This window comes from Pantherophis guttatus, chromosome 3 (assembly GCF_059756535.1).
Source record: "Pantherophis guttatus breed Tessera chromosome 3, ASM5975653v1, whole genome shotgun sequence".
NCBI lineage: Eukaryota > Metazoa > Chordata > Lepidosauria > Squamata > Colubridae > Pantherophis > Pantherophis guttatus.
Genome location: NC_142065.1, coordinates 47,819,286 through 47,838,343, shown reverse-complemented (window position 1 = coordinate 47,838,343; position 19,058 = coordinate 47,819,286). Strand labels below are relative to the sequence as shown.

At 39.3% G+C, this 19,058-nt stretch overlaps 1 protein-coding gene and 2 long non-coding RNA genes across 11 annotated transcripts in view; 2 read left to right on the top strand and 1 right to left on the bottom strand.

Annotated features, from left to right (window-relative positions):
- Positions 1-3,635, top strand: part of LOC117663919 (uncharacterized) — a 120,169-nt gene extending 116,534 nt beyond the window's left edge. The window contains exon 3 of the long non-coding RNA XR_015733050.1: positions 3,358-3,635. This is a non-coding gene — a long non-coding RNA (uncharacterized LOC117663919). The remainder of the gene's footprint in view (positions 1-3,357) is intronic.
- A 3,648-nt stretch (positions 3,636-7,283) lies between these two features.
- LOC117663918 (uncharacterized) lies at positions 7,284-15,469 on the bottom strand. 2 transcript variants are annotated; one of them, XR_009621346.2, is made up of 3 exons: positions 15,367-15,469; positions 7,541-7,582; positions 7,284-7,431 (listed from the first exon to the last, which is right to left on the bottom strand). It is a non-coding gene; the product is annotated as an uncharacterized LOC117663918 (long non-coding RNA). The 2 variants fall into 2 exon arrangements; XR_004590872.3 differs by lacking the exon at positions 15,367-15,469 and adding an exon at positions 9,519-9,566.
- The window catches only part of ATP2B4 (ATPase plasma membrane Ca2+ transporting 4), a 170,170-nt gene continuing 158,682 nt past the window's right edge, over positions 7,571-19,058 (top strand). For 6 of the 8 annotated variants that reach the window (XM_060687277.2, XM_060687282.2, XM_060687276.2 and 3 more), the window contains exon 1: positions 15,344-16,142. The gene's annotated coding sequence lies outside the window, so the exon portion shown is untranslated. Of the gene's footprint in view, positions 7,702-15,343; positions 16,143-17,006; positions 17,240-19,058 lie in introns of those variants that run through there. The other 2 variants (XM_087889512.1, XM_087889513.1) reach the window with 2 other exon arrangements.

Here is a 19,058-nt window from a genome sequence, read left to right as displayed (position 1 = left end):
AACAAATGCAGGTATACTGTACCATTAGATGAAAGGTAAAGTAAATTCCCGCTCAAGTCAAGGTAATTACACAGGAATATCCCTGTAGGTTTTTGGCAGGAATTTGTAGATATTTTGCCATTCCTACATTTATAGGCAGACTGGACTCCTGAAGTTCCTCCCCAAATGGACTCTGGCCATATGTGCAGTTCAGCCATTGCTGTTGGAGAGTAAATGTTTATATTATTATGTAACGTGATGAGCACACCCAAAACTCATGGATGACAATTGCAATATATATATGTGTATGAAAATAGAAAAATGAGGAGGCATATATTATCAGTTATTAAATAGGGAACCAAAAAAAGAGGAATTTTGTGAACAACCTGCCATCTGGGCATCTTACTACTTAAGATTAAACTATGGATAATTTGAGGAAACTGTTTCATCATTTCTCCACATTCAGTTTTGCAACACAAAGGGGACAAAATACTTCATGTGACTGGAATTAAGCCACCTACACTTATCCAAATACAGCTTATTTCTCCCAATTGCTTATTCTCTGTGTGACCTGACCCCATCACTTCAGAAGAAGCAAAGCAGACCTGCTACACTTTCTATTGACACTCACCGCTTTAAATCTCTCATCTGTCACCTATTGGCTAAAGAATACATAAGACCAAAGCAGAAAAAAGTGAGTCGGCTCTGTTTATTACAGATCAAGCCAATCACATTCATCTTGTTTCCAGTGTGGGTGTTATTTTTGGCAGATCCCGGGTGCAGAGAACTGCAGATGAAATTAATAATGAATAGCACTACTTCTGAAAGAGATTTAGAAGCAAAGAAAACAGCTGCGGCTACCTCTGATCATATCATAGGTCCAGCCTACACACAAACAAATTATTAATGAAGAGATCATATAAACCAACTGGGATCAAATCATGATATTCTAATCCAGAGTGGGCCCTAGATAAAAAAAAAAAAAAGACTGTGCCAGACAACCAGCCATTCCATTACCCAACATTTCTGAATCCAGTGTACCTGAGATTAGTTCAGGCTATTACAACTTCTGTTGGTTCTGTTCAGCCATGAGGAACTTGTTTACAATACAGAGTTTAGGCTACTTCTCCTTTTGAGTCAAAAGCTTATGGCAGGTGAAGTCTCAATCTATGTTAGATCTGGGCAAATAACTTTTGCTTTGAGATATGTGCATATTGCTGCTGCCCAATCAAGCCGTTTTTCATCCACATTTTAAAATGTGAAGTCAGATTGAAGTAAATATCAATGCAGAAATATGGTTTAAGTGCAGAGGTGCGTTTCAGCAGGTTCTGACCAGTTCTAGAGAACCGGTAGCGGAAATTTTGAGTAGTTCAGAGAACCGGTAAATACCACCTCTGACTGGCCCTGTCCCCATCTATTCTCTGCCTCCCGAGTCCCAGCTGATCGGGAGGAAATGGGGATTTTGCAGTATCCTCCTCCTGTCATGCCCACCAAGCCACAACCACAGAACCAGTAGTAAATTTTTTTGAATCCCACCACTGTTTAAGTGCTATTGTCATTTACCATTAGAACATAAGAAGTAGCTTATAGTGGCCTATGGCCATACATACTATACCATCTTTTACAAAATAAAAATAAAAAACCTTTGAGGCAGCTGTTTTTGATCTCCTGGCAATTGATATCAGAGGCAACCTTTTTCCCTTTAAGGGTCATTTCCCTTTTTAAGTAAATGTGGTTCATACATGTTCATTTTGGCTTTAAATTTCACAAAATCAAAAAACAAAATGAGCTCATACTGTGAAGTTAGGGTCACCGGAGTTATTGTGAAGTTGTCATATGTTTCTAGGACCCATTTATGACTGTGTAAACATGGAAAATTTCAATAGAAGCTCAGGAGTCCCTATAACCAACTTTTCTTTTGCAATGTGCGGATCTGGTGTCAGAGAAAATCAGATATGTCCCTTATATATTTTCTAAACATAAGAATCTTCTTACTGTAAGAGATTTGCTTCTCTCTCTATACCAATGACTGCATCTCAAACGATCCATCTGTTAAACTACTGAAGTTCGCAGATGACACAACAGTGATCGGTCTCATTCGACACAATGATGAATCCGCATACAAATGGGAGGTTGAACAACTAGCCTCGTGGTGCAACCAGAACAATCTGGAATTGAACACACTCAAAACTGTAGAAATGGTGGTGGACTTCAGGAGAAACCCCCCCATACTACCACCTCTTACAATACTAGACAACACAGTATCAACAGTAGAGACCTTCAAATTTCTAGGTTCTACCATATCTCACAACCTAAAATGGACACGCAACATCAAAACCGTCATCAAAAAAGCACAGCAAAGAATGTTCTTTCTGCGCCAACTCAGAAAGCTCAAACTGCCCAAAGAAATGCTGATACAGTTCTACAGAGGAATTATTGAGTCTGTCATCTGCACCTCTATTATGTCTGGTTTGGTTCTGCAACCCAACAAGACAGACACAGACTTCAGAGGATAATTAGAACTGCAGAAAAAACAATTACTACCAACCTGGCTTCCATTGAGGACCTGTATACTGCACGAGTCAAAAAGAGGGCTGTGAAAATATTTACAGACCCCTCGCATCCTGGACATAAACTGTTTCAACTCCTACCCTCAAAACGATATTATAGAGCACTGCATACCAGAACAACTAGACACAAGAACAGTTTTTTCCCGAATGTCATCACTCTGCTAAACAAATAATTCCCTCAACACTGTCAAACTAGTTATTAAGTCTGCATTACTATTAATCTTCTCATCATTCCTATCACCCATCTTCTCCCACTTATGACTGTATGACTATAATCTTATTGCTGGTATCCTTAAGATTTATATTGACTGTTTCCCTATGACTATCATTAAGTGTTGTACCTTATGATTCTTGACGAATGTATCTTTTCTTTTATGTACACTGAGAGCGTATGAACCAAGACAAATTCCTTGTGTGTCCAGTCACACTTGGCCAATAAAGAATTCTATTCTATTCTATTCTATAAGATAAAAGCCTATTAGCTTTCTGTTCTGTAAGACTCCTCCACCAGGATTACATAGCTGCTAGGTGAGAAGTCTAATTCATATTCTATAGATTTTAAAAGGTCGACTCAGCCTTCCATCCTTTCTAAGATGGGTAAAATGAGGACCCGGTTTGTGGGGGCAATAAGCTGACTTTGTATAAAATATACAAAAGTATGAAGGCTATTGCTTAACGCATTGTAAGCCGCCCTGAGTCTCCAGAGAAGGGCGGCATATAAAAATAAATAAATAAAAATAAATAAAATAAAACCCCAAAATGAGTTTTCAGCATGTTGCGTAATTATATTTGCCTTGTCTCTCTACAGTCATATTCACATATGCAAGTCTTCTCATCTTTTGTCTGCCATCAAACATTCATGATTCCCTACGTTAAGTCTCTCTGTCTGGCTGTGTACAGTTGATGTGCATGGAAGGAGATATCCTCTAATAGACTTGGTGAGCGGTGAGGCTGTGAGAAATAATTTAGAATCGACGAGGGAAGCATAATGCTTTTTAATTGCCATCAAGTACCATGTCACAGGCATGTATTATTGATACTGATTATCCCTATAAAGCACTTGCTTTTCTGTGTATTCAGGTTTGACATTTGATGTCTTACTGTGTGTCTTTCATTTTCTTCCTTTGCCTTCTACAGAGTTTTTGGATGGAGATCCCATTTCTTCATACCCTGCTTACTGTTTCTCATTTAGATTTTCTTTCTAATTGCATCATTTTATGATGCTTGCTTTTCTGTTTCATCTCTGCCCAGGGCTCTTTCTTCTTTTCCTAGTACAATTTTATTTCTCCACCCTCCTTTCACTTTGTACTCCTTTTTGTTATAACTATTTTAGTTCCTCTTTTCTCCTCTTTCTGACTTGCCTATCTATATTCCACATTACATATTTGTATACAAAGAGGGCACCTTATTGATTTTGCACCACAAATACATTGAAATTAAGGAACAAATTTAACTATCCAGATAAAATAGGATTTATAGCAGGATTTATTCTGTGCCTGGGACGCAATATGGGGAAAATAGATTGAAAGTTAAGAAATGTTTTTTTTAAAAAAACTGTTAATATGGAAAAAGGAGTTTGGGTAAGGCACAATGCTGCATGGATGAATAAGCTTTTTTTCTTACAACAGGAAGGAATGTAAAATCCTTCTGTTACATAGTCTAACTGGGAGTCTAGCAAGGCAAAACATTACAAGCATTTTAATGTCTCTGGCTTCTATAATCTAATTAACAGATTTGAGAGAGAGATAGTTAAAAATAAGTGTCATAGAAAATATAAAGAACGTAATTATTTTTCCCTAGTCTGCAATCCTGATAAGAATGCATGGACTAAATAGAAAAGCCAGCAGTGGTGCACCCCCTTCTCAAGAGGCCATTACTGGACTTTCCATCCTAGACCACTGTCCAGATCCAATCTTCCTTCTATGGGGAAGGTTGGGGAAAACAGCAGCTACAGTTTTTGTTGGCAGAGGGTTGTAGGTGGCCGTCCCAGCTGAAAACAGAGCTCAAGAGCCTGTTATCACTGGCAGAGTGCTTGGGCCACCATAGGCGCCGACACAAATGATGTCATGCTGGCCATGCCCACCCTGGCCACGCCCACCCTGGCCTCCAAGGTCAAACACAACCCTGATATGGCCTTCAATGAAATTGAGTTTGACACCCCTGATATAAAGCAAATGAGAGATTTTATTAACATTTCTTTCTATTTAATAGTCAAGATTTATTTTCTTCAAAATCACTAAGACTGGAATCATAGCTGTAAGAAATAATATGATAATAATGAGTCACCCTGGAAGATGCCTCTCCTAATGCTGACGCACTGATATTTTTCATTTCCACCCTCACATTCTATTTTCCACTGCTTCATTATTATTTTTCTAAAAACACTCTGTTTTTACTGACACCAGTTGTTTCCAAACATTTGATAATCCAAAAATGTGGTAATGAATCAAATAGCTTTTTATAATCAATCCAGTTCATGTGTAAATTGGATCTTTGGTTTTTGCAATTCTTCAGAACCATTTTATCAATCAGAAGTTGAACTTTTGTATCTCTGCTTTTTCTTTTACTTCTTTTATGTACTACTGGAAGGATGTTATTTTCCCCTAAATAATCTTGGATATTGTCCAATATTATGCCTGTGAGTAATTTAAACATTATAGGTAAGCACGTTATCAGCTTGTAGTTTCTGGGTGTTGTCCCTTTTGTTGACTCTTTCTGAATCAGATACTTTTTGACAGTTATTAACCAGTTGCTGATATTTCCTATATGCAATTTGTCATTAAGCTGTTTGGCTATAATTGAATGTAAGGTAGTCAGATATCTGAGCCAAAAGCCATGGAATTGATAATTTCCAGCAGTTATCCCCTTTATAATCTTTTTCACTGTTCCTAAATATAATCAATCAATCAATCAATCACCATTTCTGCTATTAGTTTTTCTATTTGATTTTTATGAAATTTTATGAAATTCATCTTTAAATATGTTTATTCATTCAGCCTTTTTATTACAGTCTTTTAAATTTCCCATATATCTTTCCAAAATGGGATTGTTTCATTTTTGCTTCATTTTCCATTTTCAGAATTTGTTTTGCCATTTATATTTAGGTAGATCACCTTTGGTCTGATTGAAATAGCAGATTTTGCTTAAATTGGATGATTTGTCTTCATAGCATTCAATTTTTCCAGTTATTGCTGTTACAAGGGCAACACAAGTCAACATCTATTTATTTATATAACACATGTTTATGACTCCCCAACTTGTGATTTGTCCTCTTACATAAGATTGAAACAGATTCACCAGCAGTCCTAAAGAAATAGCCAACAAAAAAATAAAAAGCAGCAAAAAGCATTGTAATCTCAATTATTACAAAAATAAGATTATCCAACACCAAGGGCAAGGGGGAAGAGTCAGGTTTTTCAAGCCTATGCACCCATCTGATGTTGGCCATGGCATATAGAAGATTGTGACATGGAATATAAGAGGAGTGTGTATATGAATTAATCAATGAATTGAAAAATAGAAAACTAGTTGAACTGTATATCTGGGAAGCTAAGGGAAAGAGATAATCTGACCAATTCATGTAATAGTCAAAAGAGAAAGGAATCATAAATAAAAATGATGGGGTACATCAGGGGTGTCAAACTTGTGGTGTCACATTGTCGTATTGCAACTTTTTTATCCTTTGCTAAACCTGTGGTGGATGTGCCCAGCATGTGACACATCTGGCCCAAGGGCCATGAGTTTGACACCCCTGGGGTAAATCCTTGGAACAGAATGGAAAGATTTGTGTTACAAAGTGACAGAGAAATGATTAGACTAGTTAGGCTAATGAAAAGTAATTTAAAAAGGACAATTGGTGAAATGATGAAGTGAAAGCTGTGGATGAGAAAAATGCATATAAGAGAATAATTGCTACAAAAAAAATGAAAGGAACAAATATAATACATAATTTGTACAGAGATGGAAGATAGTTGTAAAAAACGTAGTCAAACACAGCAAGAAATGGTTAAATGAACGGAAATGAATGAACATTCCATCTGATAAATAAAGCAGGTCTAGCAGAGTGAATTTAATTAAAAGCAAGGATATAATTTTGAATGGAATTGAACTGAAAGAATGGAAGGAAAATTTTAGAGATTTGTATAGTAATGATGCTATGTTGAAAAAATACTGTTAATGTCCAAGAAAAGAATTGATGAAAAGGATGTAATAAATCCTGTCAAGAGTATTCATAATAGCAAGGCTGTAGATATTGATATTTTAGCCAGAGTTGTAGTTTACTTCTGGAGAGACTGTCCAATTTGCTCAATATAGTAATGAAGGCTACACTTATGTCTAATGGTTGTATTGTGGTGACCAAACTGGATGCTTTAAGCCAGGGGTCTCCAACCTTGACAACTTTACGACTTGTGGACTTCAACTCCCAGAATTCCTCAGCCAGTGCAGGAATTCTGGGAGTTGAAGTCCATAAGTCGTAAAGTTGCCAAGGTTGGAGACCCCTCCTTTAATCAATGCTTAATGTTTACTGCTGTACTTTAAAAAAAAGGCAGCTTTTCTCTAGGAAAGCCATTTGTAAGATCCTTCAAAGTCTGGATATCTCCGAACAGTTCATTCTTCCTGTACGGCAGTCATTCTGTTAGGTGAGGACCAACGTTTTCCTCGACCCTCTAATTCTCTCCATAGCATCCTTCCAATTCTCCACTGAATCAATACTCCATGTGAGGGGTAATGCACTCTTCCTGAAGATTGATTTTACTTTTCTTTTATCCACCCCCACATGCTTCATTTAAAGATCAGCTGTAAAACACTGTGATTCAAAATCTATGTGCTGTTCCTTATACCCAGCAGTTGCTCTGATTGTAGAAGTTGCACTGTGTTAGAGCTGAAAAATAGATGGATTGTGAAAGTGAGAAGAACAAAACTCAGTAACTTTTACATTGATCTCTTAAAACTTTTGCAAAATGTTTCCTTTCCGAATTGTCAGCTCTTACAGGCATGTGTTTTCCAATTGCTCAGGTAGGCATGGGACAACCCTGCAAAGGGAAGACAGAGAGTGCCACAGTCAGTTTTGTATCAGGCTGGCATACCTAAGAAGCAAATATCCTGATGGCCACTAAATGAAGACTTAATCAGAGATATCACATCAATACAGGTAATCTTCGACTTACCACTGTTCATTTAGTGACAACGGCACTGAAAAAAGTGACTTATGAACATTTTTCACAGTTACGACCTTTGCAGCATCCCCATTAAATGCTTGACAACTGGTTTTTATTTATTTATTTTATTTTGTGGAGTACATATTAGATAATATATATAAGTATGATCATGAATTGAATACATAAAATGAATACAATTAAAGGGAACATTAGGACAGGGACAGTAGGCACGCTGGTGCTCATGATCATGTATCAGATGCTTGACAACTGGTTCATATTTACGATCATTGTTGTATCCCAAGGTCATGTGATCAGCTTTTGTGACCATCTGACAAGCAAAGTCAATGGGGAAGCCAGATTTGCTTAACAACCGTGTTACTGATTTATCAACTGCAGTGATTCACTTAACAACTGAGGCAAGAAAGGTTGTAAAATGAGTCAAGACTCACTTAAGAAATGTCTCACCTAACAACAGAAATTTTGGGCTCAATTGGGGTCATAAGTCAAGGGCTATCTGTACATTGACAGAATACAAAATGCATAAATAGTGACTTCACTGCTGTTTGTGTGGAACTCGGGTCCCTTCCATACAAATATTTCTCAGCACTACCCAACCTGATCATAGCAAATAAAAAATGCATTGCAAATAATCTGTTATTATTATCATCACTATCCTGAGTTAAGTCTGTCTGTTTTACTTTGTCTCAATCAATAAGCAGGTGCCAAGACAAAAGGTAGGTTTTAATTGAACCAAAATTAGGACTACCACAATTATAATTACTTTATTCAAATAATTCGTTTGCAATTGCTGGCATTCTAGTAGATTGTCTACTCTTCTTTAAAGTCCTCCAGAAATTTTGTCCTAAAATTCCCATTAGCTTCAAATAATAGGCATATGAATAAGAATAACAATGCTATAGCTAAAGATAACTCAAAGATCCTAGTGGACAGTCACTTAAATATGAGAAAGCAGTGTACTGCAGCTGCCAAAAAAGCCAACACAGGTCTCGGCTGCATTAACAGAGGGATGGAATCAATATCACGTGAAGTGTTAATACCACTTTATAATGCCTTAAGAGCACACTTGGAATACTGCATGCAGTTTTGGTTACCATGATGAGACTCTAGAAAGTGCAGAGAAGAGTGACAAAGATGATTAGGGAACTAAAGGCTAAAACATATAGAGAACTGTTGCTGGAATTGGGTATGTCTAGTAGTTTAATGAAAAGAAGGGCTAGGGGTGACATGATAACAGTGTTCCAATATCTCAGGGGTTGCCACAAAGAAGAGGGAGTCAAGCTATTCTCTAAAGCACCTGAGGGCAGGACAAGAAACAATGAATGGAAACTAATCAAGGAGAGAAGCAAACTAGAACTAAGAAGAAATTTCCTGATAGAACAATTAATCAGTGGAAAGACTTGCCTCCAGAAGTTGTGAATGCTCCAACAATGTAAATTTCTAAGAAGAGACTAGGCAACCATTTTTCTGAAATGGTTATACAGTTTATAATTATACAGCATATTTGCAGAATTTACATGCAATACCCCCAACATGGTCAAATGCAAGCATGTTGTATAGAAAAACTACTTACTATGCAAAGATTTTTTTAGAAGTCTGAACTGATACGGAAAGTGTCAGGAGGAGGAAAAAAATACCATGCATTGCTATTACAATCATGAACCTCTGTTCTCATTTATTTCACAATTGTTTAGGTTTGGGTTGTTGCAGCTGCAGTTGTTATCTAAAAAGCTAAAACAGCATACTAGAAATTTGCATTAATTATGTCATAAAGTAACATACGCAAACTTACCAAATTTACAAATACATACTTTTCCAGACTATGTGTTGTAGTTTGCAACTAAAAAGTTAAATGAACGGGAAAGAAATATTTTAATACATAAATTAGGAGAAATTGTATAAAATCAAATCAGATTAAGGAAAACAGTATTTGATTAAGGGAAATGATGCAAATAGTACAGACAAAATTAATAGTGTAAAATGTATAAAAATACATTTTGATTTTTGAATTATTTTAACCAAACTGCAAAAGTTACAGAAGTAGGACAGCATGAACAAGGAGAAATGAGAAACTGGGAAAGTCCAAATGAACAGATTTGCAATGATGTAATATAAAATCTGCAAACTGATAAGAATTTTTTCTATATTTTCTTCAATGACTGTTCAAACAGCAGCTCTCCCAGTCTTCTCACATACATGGTTCATGCAGTTTCTGGTGTGAAGGTTGCTGCCATGTGGCAGAGTTCAGAATACACCAATTCAAGTCCAAGTCCAAGTTCAATGTGTGGTGCATGTATTCAGATAAGTTGTTCTTAGCTGAACAAAAGGAACAACTACCAAGTTGAAAGAGCCAAAGGGGCAAACATAAAGTACAAAGAGATCCCACAGTGCCTAGTAGGGATAGCAATGGAATTATAAATTCACTAATATGAAAAACATGGATGCTGCAAGAACTAGAGTGATGAATCAAAGAAGGTGAAGGTACAGAAAGCCTGATGATACTCTTTTTATCATAATTCTACAGCGTTAGAAAGTTATGTCCTCTGGTGCAATGTTTTTCTTCTATGAAACTACACTAAGTTATCACTAACAACACAGAAAAGCAATTAAAGCTGCCAAAAATTTACCAGCATCCTGCTCCAATGCTTTGAACAGCAACCTGATTTAAAGGCACATGGGAATTGTAATGTGTATATCTTTCCTTGATTTTTGAAGAGCTAATGGTAATTAAAGGCACAACAGCAAACCTTAGTAAGTTTCTTCCCCTTACTCAACAGCATTTGCTAGTGGAGACCCTTAGACAAGCTTAGTTTTTAATAGATTCATGAGATGCAAAAGTCCAAATATTGCCATCTTTTCTACCAGAGTTCTAGGAAAAAGAAGTATGGCTGAACTTCTGCCTTATATAATATTCTAACTCCAGCCTAACATGTCTATCCAGAAAAAGAAAGATAATACAATGTAATTCGGGGGGGGGAGGTGTCAAACTTACATCATCACGGTAGCATCACATGACATAACGGGACTTTTTTCCCCTTGGCTAAACCTGGCGTTGGCAGGCCAGCTCGTGACACATCCGGCCTGTGGGCAGGAATTTGACAGCTCTGATGTAATTAAAATTATACAATCTTTGGGAGTTACAGTAGAAAGCAAAGCCATGGTTTCCTTCAAGCAAAAGGATGCAAAGGGTCTTTTACTTCTCATAAGACCTTCCTTCCTTCCTTCCCCCTATTTCACAATATAACAATTCATAAGCAAATAGTGATGGTTTAATGGGTAAACTGGTTGGGTTGATATATTAAACTATAAACTCTGGTTAACTAACTGGATTCCCAAAATATGTGAAATTACAAACAAGGAAATCATATTTTGACTGAGTATGATGTATGGACTCAGGCATGGTTTCAAATCTGCTTTGTTGTGTATCAGTTTGTGTCTATTATCAGCAATTTTTGCATCAATTTGGGAATTAACATATATTCACCATATATAATCTGTCCTTGGATAGAGAACTGTGCTTTCTTTCTACTGAATCATATCAAATGTGAATGCTTTCATATGACATCCAGTCCCATTCTGCCTTAAGCGGAAATACTGTGTTCAAACAAGACGAGAGTGGATGGATAACGTCAGGCTCTATTTCATAAATTTGACTGACCTATTACAGATAATCAAAAGCACAGGTCAAACCAGCTTCTTCCTTAAAAGATGGCCTTGGTTGATACATTAAAACCGGATTTACTTCAAATGCTAAGCCATGGTTTGTTAAACCAGACTTGATTGCTTCATACAGATTAAGCCATAAACTATTATTCATATGTTATTATAGCTGTGTTGACACAACATGCTATATCACAAAGCCAGGGCTATGCATGAGCCAGATTAAAAAAGTAAACATACTTTTTATTAAAGTTTTTTTTTACATATGTAAAAGATAAACATGAACATATATAAAGAAAAGTTAAGGGGAAAAACTTTAAAGGAAAAAGTGCAAAGAATAGTACAGAAACTACTTCCAATCTCCTTTGTAACAACAGTTACAAACTAAATTCATATCCCTCTTCCTTCTTTAAAATTACATTATGTAGTTCCTTTCTGCTCCATATTTAATCATTTTAAGTCACAAATCCAGAAATCTTTCACTTTTTCTGTTTTCAGCAAAAAAGTCCATAAAGTTTCCAATCTTCTGATCCGAGCTATCTAATCAAACAAATCAATTTTGCCATTTCTGCGCATCCCACCATATTCACAATCCAATGTTCCATTGTAGGCATTTCTCCATTGTTGAGCATGTAGTACCCTTACTGCAATTACCATGTTCAAAACTAGCCTTCCTCAAGTCTTTTCTCCCAAATCTCGATTTTAAAAAACCTGGTTTCATTTGAAGTTTCTGGGTTGGATGGACACAGCAGGTATGATATACCTCTTCTTGTATTAGTACCGTTACAGCTTACCACAATTTAGAGGAAAAAAATAAGTGGAAAAACTGTGAACCCTTTCAGAAGTTATTGATCTGATGTAGTGTATATACAGTATTGATCTGATGTAATGTATACATAAAACAAGTGTACAATCCTTATAGCATACTCTGCCTTCCTTCTGGCCTAATCTTCACAAGGCTGCCCCAACATAGCCTTTAGGGACTTTCCATATATGGATTGGAGAAAGCAATATATTTGCATTTCTCCTTATTCTCTTCCCTTTTTGATCTTATGAGGAACTTTTTTTCAGGCACAGATATGGCTTGCTCTTTTGAAAAGGATCTTTGTTTCTTTGACATTTCTTCTTTCATTTCCCTCGGTCATGGTACTATAACTATCCATGATAATTACAGCCTCCAGTACAAGTAATCATTGAAAAGGAATCCTTAGTTTAGATGAATTTTTCAAGTGCTGTGTTGATTCAGTGGTCAGTTCTTACTCAGGTTTTCCTTCCATGGGATTCCACAATTCCTTTTTGGAAAAGAAGTTTTGGAAGAAATATCCTTCTGGGTTTAGCTCCAAGTGGGGAAAGACACTGGAAACATGGAGACTGCTTGGAAAGATGGAACACATGGCTTGAGTTCCTGAACAGAAAAAGGGGTGAGATACAACAAGTCCCCGGGTTTTATGCTCTCTCTGGCTTTGAACTTCCTGGGCCCCAGAAAAAGTATCCTGATTGGTTGTCAGACTCCCAAGGGGTGGGGGTCTTAGCTAGCCTTGCTGGCTGATGTAATCTTTCCAGGTGCCATGTGGTGAGTTTCTGTCCTAGATGGGTCCTATTGTGTTGCAGATTATGGCCCATTAACAAAGATGTGGGGGGGGGAGGCAGGAAGCTGCTTGTCTTTTAAAACATGTTCCTCCATTTCTCATCCAGGGAAATATAATATTCTGCCTTTTTAATATTTCCTAAAATATTTCATTCTTCTAGGAAAGGGGTGGGTGTTAACTTCCTACAGAAGAATTAAAAAATTGCAGCCTGGCTAAACATAAGCTTTGTTTATATGTTACTCTAACCAATTAAATTTACCCAATTAACCCAATTTTCAGGAGGCATACAACCCAACTAACCATTCAACTACAAGAAACTATACTAAAAACTACAAACTAGGCTAAAATATGATTCAGCGCAAACTGTCTTTAAGTTTTGATAATTTCACTGGGAAGCACTTACACAAGTCATTAACTTTGCCATTGAAATCAATGGTAAAGTTGATTTTAACTTGTCCCTTGATTACATCAGAGAAACCTGACCTTTTTAAACACATACTTATGGGAACCTATGCATAGGGTTTGACATGCTGACTCATTCAATTCATGGAGTTAATGTCTGTCCTCGCCATAACACCACAGGTTTTATAGTTTTAGAATATTATAAAGTTAAGCTATAGTTTTGTCAACATCATGGGCATTTTTGTGCAGAACTAGGCCTATTGACAGGCAATGTGGGACTCTCCTATTAGGAAGCTGATATTTCTCAGACTGTGTTGTCTTACTGAGCTGGTATCATGTCTGATTGCTGCTTCTGCTGGCTGACTGGACTAGCTCAAGAAAAAGAAAGAAAGACAAAAACTTATTGGTTAACTTTACCATTGAAATCAATGGTATCAGTGGGTTTGATATGCTGACTCATTCAATTCACGGAGTTAATGTCTGTCTTCCCCATGGCACAGCTAAAGAAAGTTATTTTATGCTTGTAAGAAAATAACCTTTTCATAAGCCATCTAGAACAGGGGTCAGCAACCTGCGGCTCTGGAGCCGCATGTGGCTCTTTCACCCCTCTGCTGCAGCTCCGTCACTCAAAATATGCATCACAACCACCAATGTGCAACACCTGCCAGCACGCAATTTATTGAGCTTTTCAAACCCCAGTAGGCCAACCATGGATAAATCCAAGAAAAGTTTCAGAAGAAAACAGAACATTTAATTCAACCTCATATGCTAGTTTTGCGGCCGCTCAAGAAATAGTCAGGCACGGGAACGTTTTTGTGGCTCCTGGTGTTTTCTTTTCTGTAGGGAAACGGGTCCAAATGGCTCTTTCAGTGTTTAAGGTTGCAGACCCCTGATCTAGAACATTATAAAGTTAGGCTATAGCTTTGACATCATCATGACCTTTTTTGTGCTGCTTCTGCCGACTGGCTGGACTAACTTAAGAAAAAGAAGAAATAAAGATAAAGACTTGTTGATTTTACCCAGTTCCTGCTGACTCTACATGAATACTCCCTGTAGTTTTCTTGGCAACAATTCAGAAGAGTTCGAGAGCTCCCCCCCCCCCATGATGATGAGCCTGCCCCACACACACATAGACCAACCCATAGAAATCTATCCTAAAAAAAAAAACCTTCAGAGTGTTATTGGTGAGTTATGTAGTAGTTATCTGAAATTCTTTAAAGCAGCTGCATCTTTTCTGAGATTGCACAACTGCCTTTGATGTCTGCAATACATTAGCTGGTATAAAAAGCTGCAGAAAGATACTTCACCTGTAACTCCTAAATGACTGGATTTGGATCAATGGAGAACTTAATTGCATTTCAAGGCACAAGATTATACTTTGAATTTTGTGATTTATAATCAATTTAGCAATGATTTGATTATCAGATATGACAAAGCTTATGTAATATTTCTTTGCCTGCTGGGTGAGATTTGAAAAAAAAATTAAAAAGAGTATAAAGTATGGTCAGCTTTGGCCCTAGTAATAGGTTTCTGTCTAAGGTATCAAGACAGAGAATAAATGTCACACATGCCGTATATTTCATAGTGCAAGAATTTCCGAAAGAGCTGGAAGACAGAAATACTGAAAAGGCGTCTGTTAAAATCAACTGTACAGGTCTATCATAACACCTTTTTCTGTCCAAAGTCTCAGTTATACCGTTTGGTGCTGCTTGCTTGTTGCTAAGAAAGCTGCAGGAGTGTGCCCATGCAGTCATCAGGTGGAGTCACCTTTGACTGCAGGGGGTGTTCATCTTTTTAATCTTATGAAGCTGCTTGCTGTTGGAAACCCTGAAAGGAAGAATTGATCGTGACTGAGGGGGGAAAAAAAAGTATTGAAAGCTTCACGTCTCTGTCTCTCTGCGGCCATCTCCCCAAGCAGCGGTGTTTAATTCACTTCGCTTTTCAGTCCACGCCCGAAGGGGGTGAGGGGGGGGAGAGAGAAAGCCTTACTCGCATGTTTTGCTCCGAATTTCTTTTTCTCTCGTGTCTTTCTCCCGCCTCCGCGGCGCTCTTCTGGAAGCACCCTTTTCTCTTCCCCCTTTAAAAAAAAAGAAAGAAAAGCCAAGTCCCAGGGCTGGGCCTGCTGCGTTTGAAACCACCTTAACAGAGCTCCTCCTTCTCTGGAGGCTGGGGGTGAATCTGGCAGGACTAGGCAGTGGTGTTACCATGACGAACATTTTCTTAAGCTTCCACGGCTCAGAGCAGGAGGGACTCAACTCGCGGAGGGCTGGGTTTAAAAAGACAGGGGAGAAAGAAGGCGAGAAGGAAACGAGGGGCGCTCTCCGAGAGACCCTCGCTCTCCTCAGAATAAACATCGCCCAGTTTTAAGCTTCCCCGCTCGAGCCTTGTCTAGGAGAAGCCAGTCATTTCGCTCCTTCTCCAGTTCGCGGCTTGTTCTAAACTTCAGCAGGAGGCCGGCAGAATCGGAAACCGAGTAGCTCTCTTAAGGTTTCCCCTCCCCTTCCGCCCTCCCCTTATGGAAATCCAGGGGGGTTTCCCAGACTGTGGAAGCCAGAATTACAGGAGGTGGAGGGAAATCGGTGGCACTCGTCTCTGCCCGTGAATCGCCACGATCGCTCAAGAGCCGTTGTTCCGGTCGCTTGCTGGCTGCACGCTGTTCCCGAGGCCGCCGACTTGGAGCTGCGGTTTGGGTGGATTGTCTGCTTGTCTAGAAAGAGTCCCTTCGTGTCTGCTCGTCTCGCGCTCCCGGGGCAACAGTAAATCAGGTATTTTGCTTCCTCCCCCCCCCCCCACCCCTTTCAGTGGCTTTTTTTTTTTTTTTTTTTTGCTAGCCTGCTTTTCCGATCGAGGAAATAAGGCAGCAGGGCACGGGAAAGTGTTGCAAGCGTTATCACCCACGCCTGTTTCTGGCGCTTGTTGGTAGAAAGCAAACTTGGGGGGGAGGGGGGACGGGGGACGGGAGAAAAGCGAAAGGCAGATTTGGGTGGAGTAGACGGGAATTCGGTTGAAGCTCCTTTTTTCTTTTGCTTTTTTGGCCGACGAATCTAAAGGTGGCCGGAGGATTTTTCTCCAAAATATCCTCGGCTCGGGTTTTGTTTTACTTGCGGGGTGGGGAAGAGGGACAAGGCTACATAGTTTTGTGGCTATAATTAGCTGTGGAAAATTTAGGGTATTCCCTGCGTTTGGAGAAACGTAAAACAGGACCGTTGAAAACGTGTGCAAGGATAAGAAGGAATGCAAAACTGTTGAAAAATACCTTCGGACTTTCGCGCGGGTGTGAAGTTCGATCTATTTTGTGTAGGGTTTCATAGAATATTAAATGGTTGGTGGATCTTAGTCATGAATTAAAATCCAGGGTGGGGGGGGGGGAAGGCAGACCACTAAGCAGCTTGTTTTCTACTGTTGATTTCCCCCTTTTCCCCTTCTCCGTCGTGTTGAAACTTTTAAAAAACCGTTCTGGCTGTTGATCCTCGTTGCATGCAGAACCGCCGGACGGGAGAATTGGTTGCCCTCTGATAAGATTGAGCTGCTCGAGTCGCCCTGACAAGTCTACACCCTCAATGTTACAACACTTCTCTGTTAGCGAAGGTGGTTGGGGAGGGGAAAAGGCAGCGGAGAATTCCCGAGGGGAAGAAACCGTCTGGCTGGTGTGCGGATAAAATCGTTCAACGGGACGGGGCTGGTGAAAAGAGGAAAAAACGGAATCTGCCCCGCGCACCTTAGTTGCAAAACGCGAGGAGCTGCCCTGCCGGAGCTGTGGGAGACAGCAAGGGAAGACCCCCTTCCGCTTTTGAGCCTCGGGGTTGTGTTCAGCTCCAATGACGAAAAGAAAGCCGACTGGAAGGGGCTGTGCGGTTCCAGCGTATGTAGCGCGCTGCGTTCAGCCTCCTGGTCTTTAGCACAGTAACCTGATTATTTACCGGTGGGGAGCACAGTACTGGGTCTGTGTGTCAAAGACCGTTTAGATGTTCAATTGGAAAGGAAAGGGCGCGATCCGCCCTCCCGCCCTCTTCGGCGGCCAGCAGCGTCTCTTATTCTGCGCTGACAAACGGACTGGCTGGCCAGACGGACAGATGCAGAAGGAGGGAAGGCGGATGCGGGGAGGAGGAGCGGGGGGGGGGGAATAAGGAGGAAGCGTAGAAATGCCAGTTGATCAGTCGCCTCCGAGGGGCGCGGCGGGACGGAAAGACGACCCCTCCCTTTTCGCCGTACGGCTCCTAACCAGGGTCTGCAGCCCCAACAAAGGGGGATTTGTTATAAAACGGGGGTGTGTGGAGCCGAAGCCGTGTTGGTTGCCTAAAGAAAGATTGAGGATTCGGACGTCTAGTTTTTTTTTTTAAAGAAAAATGATAAAATTGCGTATGTTAATTTCTGTCTGCAAAATTTTGAAGTAATGGCTAGGATTTATTTGAACTCCTTACAAGGCAGAGGCATCCAATTACCTTTCTAAATCATCCCAACTAAAGCCAATTACTAAATTAATCAGCTCCCCATCCCCATATCTTCCCCAAGAAGATTTCTCTTCAATTTATAGTTAATTTACTATGGCTTTGAGCAGGTGTGTAAATCGGGAAAATGATGGCTGGAAGGCTTTTTTTTAAAAAATAATGAGCTGTTTCTCCTCTCTTTTACTATGTATGAAGTTTTGCATCAAAAATGGAATTTCAAAAATTTGGCTGAATACTAATCCAGAAGAAAGCCAACAGCAAATTAGAAGCACCTCCATTCCTTTTTTGGATTTCTCTTTGACTGAAGATCCCATCCACTTATGATTGATTAACTTTAGTATATTGACAAAAAGAATATGATGGGGAAAGGTTCAAAATTAGCAAGTTGGGGGGGGGGAGTCTGGAAAATATGGAAAGAAAAGAAAATGAAGCCAGGGAAAACCAAGAGCAAGAAAAGGACTGGATGTTTTAGAATTCAAAAAAGATAGAGGTTTGGGTGGAACAAGAACTAGACAGCTTACAGGAGACTAAAGGAGAGATGGTCCGAGAGATGGGCATGTAGGAGTTTTCATTACCAAACACAGGGCATATGGTACAGGACAACCAGTTGCTATGTTTTGCACATAGTTCTATGTAATTCTAAAGCATCTAGTTCTCTCCCCATTACTCTGTCCTCCCTTCATATATAGGAATTCAGTTTAGGGAAATAACTTCCATTGGCACCAACAAACTCACAGTTCCAGATGCTGCTTTTGATTCTCCTTGTGAGCCCAGGCACAACAGCGCCTCTTTCTGCAGCCATTCCAGGAAATAGGGGGAGGAGGGAGGAGAGACAGATTTTCTGTTGGAAGGGGGAAAAGAGATGATTTCATGATCTTAAGGGCCCATCTATTCAAAAAAGGACTGCAGCAGGAAGTCCCATGGTTGGAAGCAACTTGGAACTATGCCTTCATAAATGTGAACAGTAAAGAAGAGTGAGCCTGTGTAACTTGTTCTCCTGTTAATAAGCTTCCATAATTTGAAGGGACTATCTCTTCCACACCCTACCCTGCCCTGATCCATTCTTAAAAAAAAACAAAAAACCATTGCTTCACTTGGCTATATTACATTTGTATCTCCTCTATATAAACCTTATCCAAATTATAAATTCTTATTGTAGAATGAGGGTGGGAAGAAAGCAGTGACAGCTACCCTTTAATTACGCTGATGATCAGATTTAAGAAGTAAACTGCT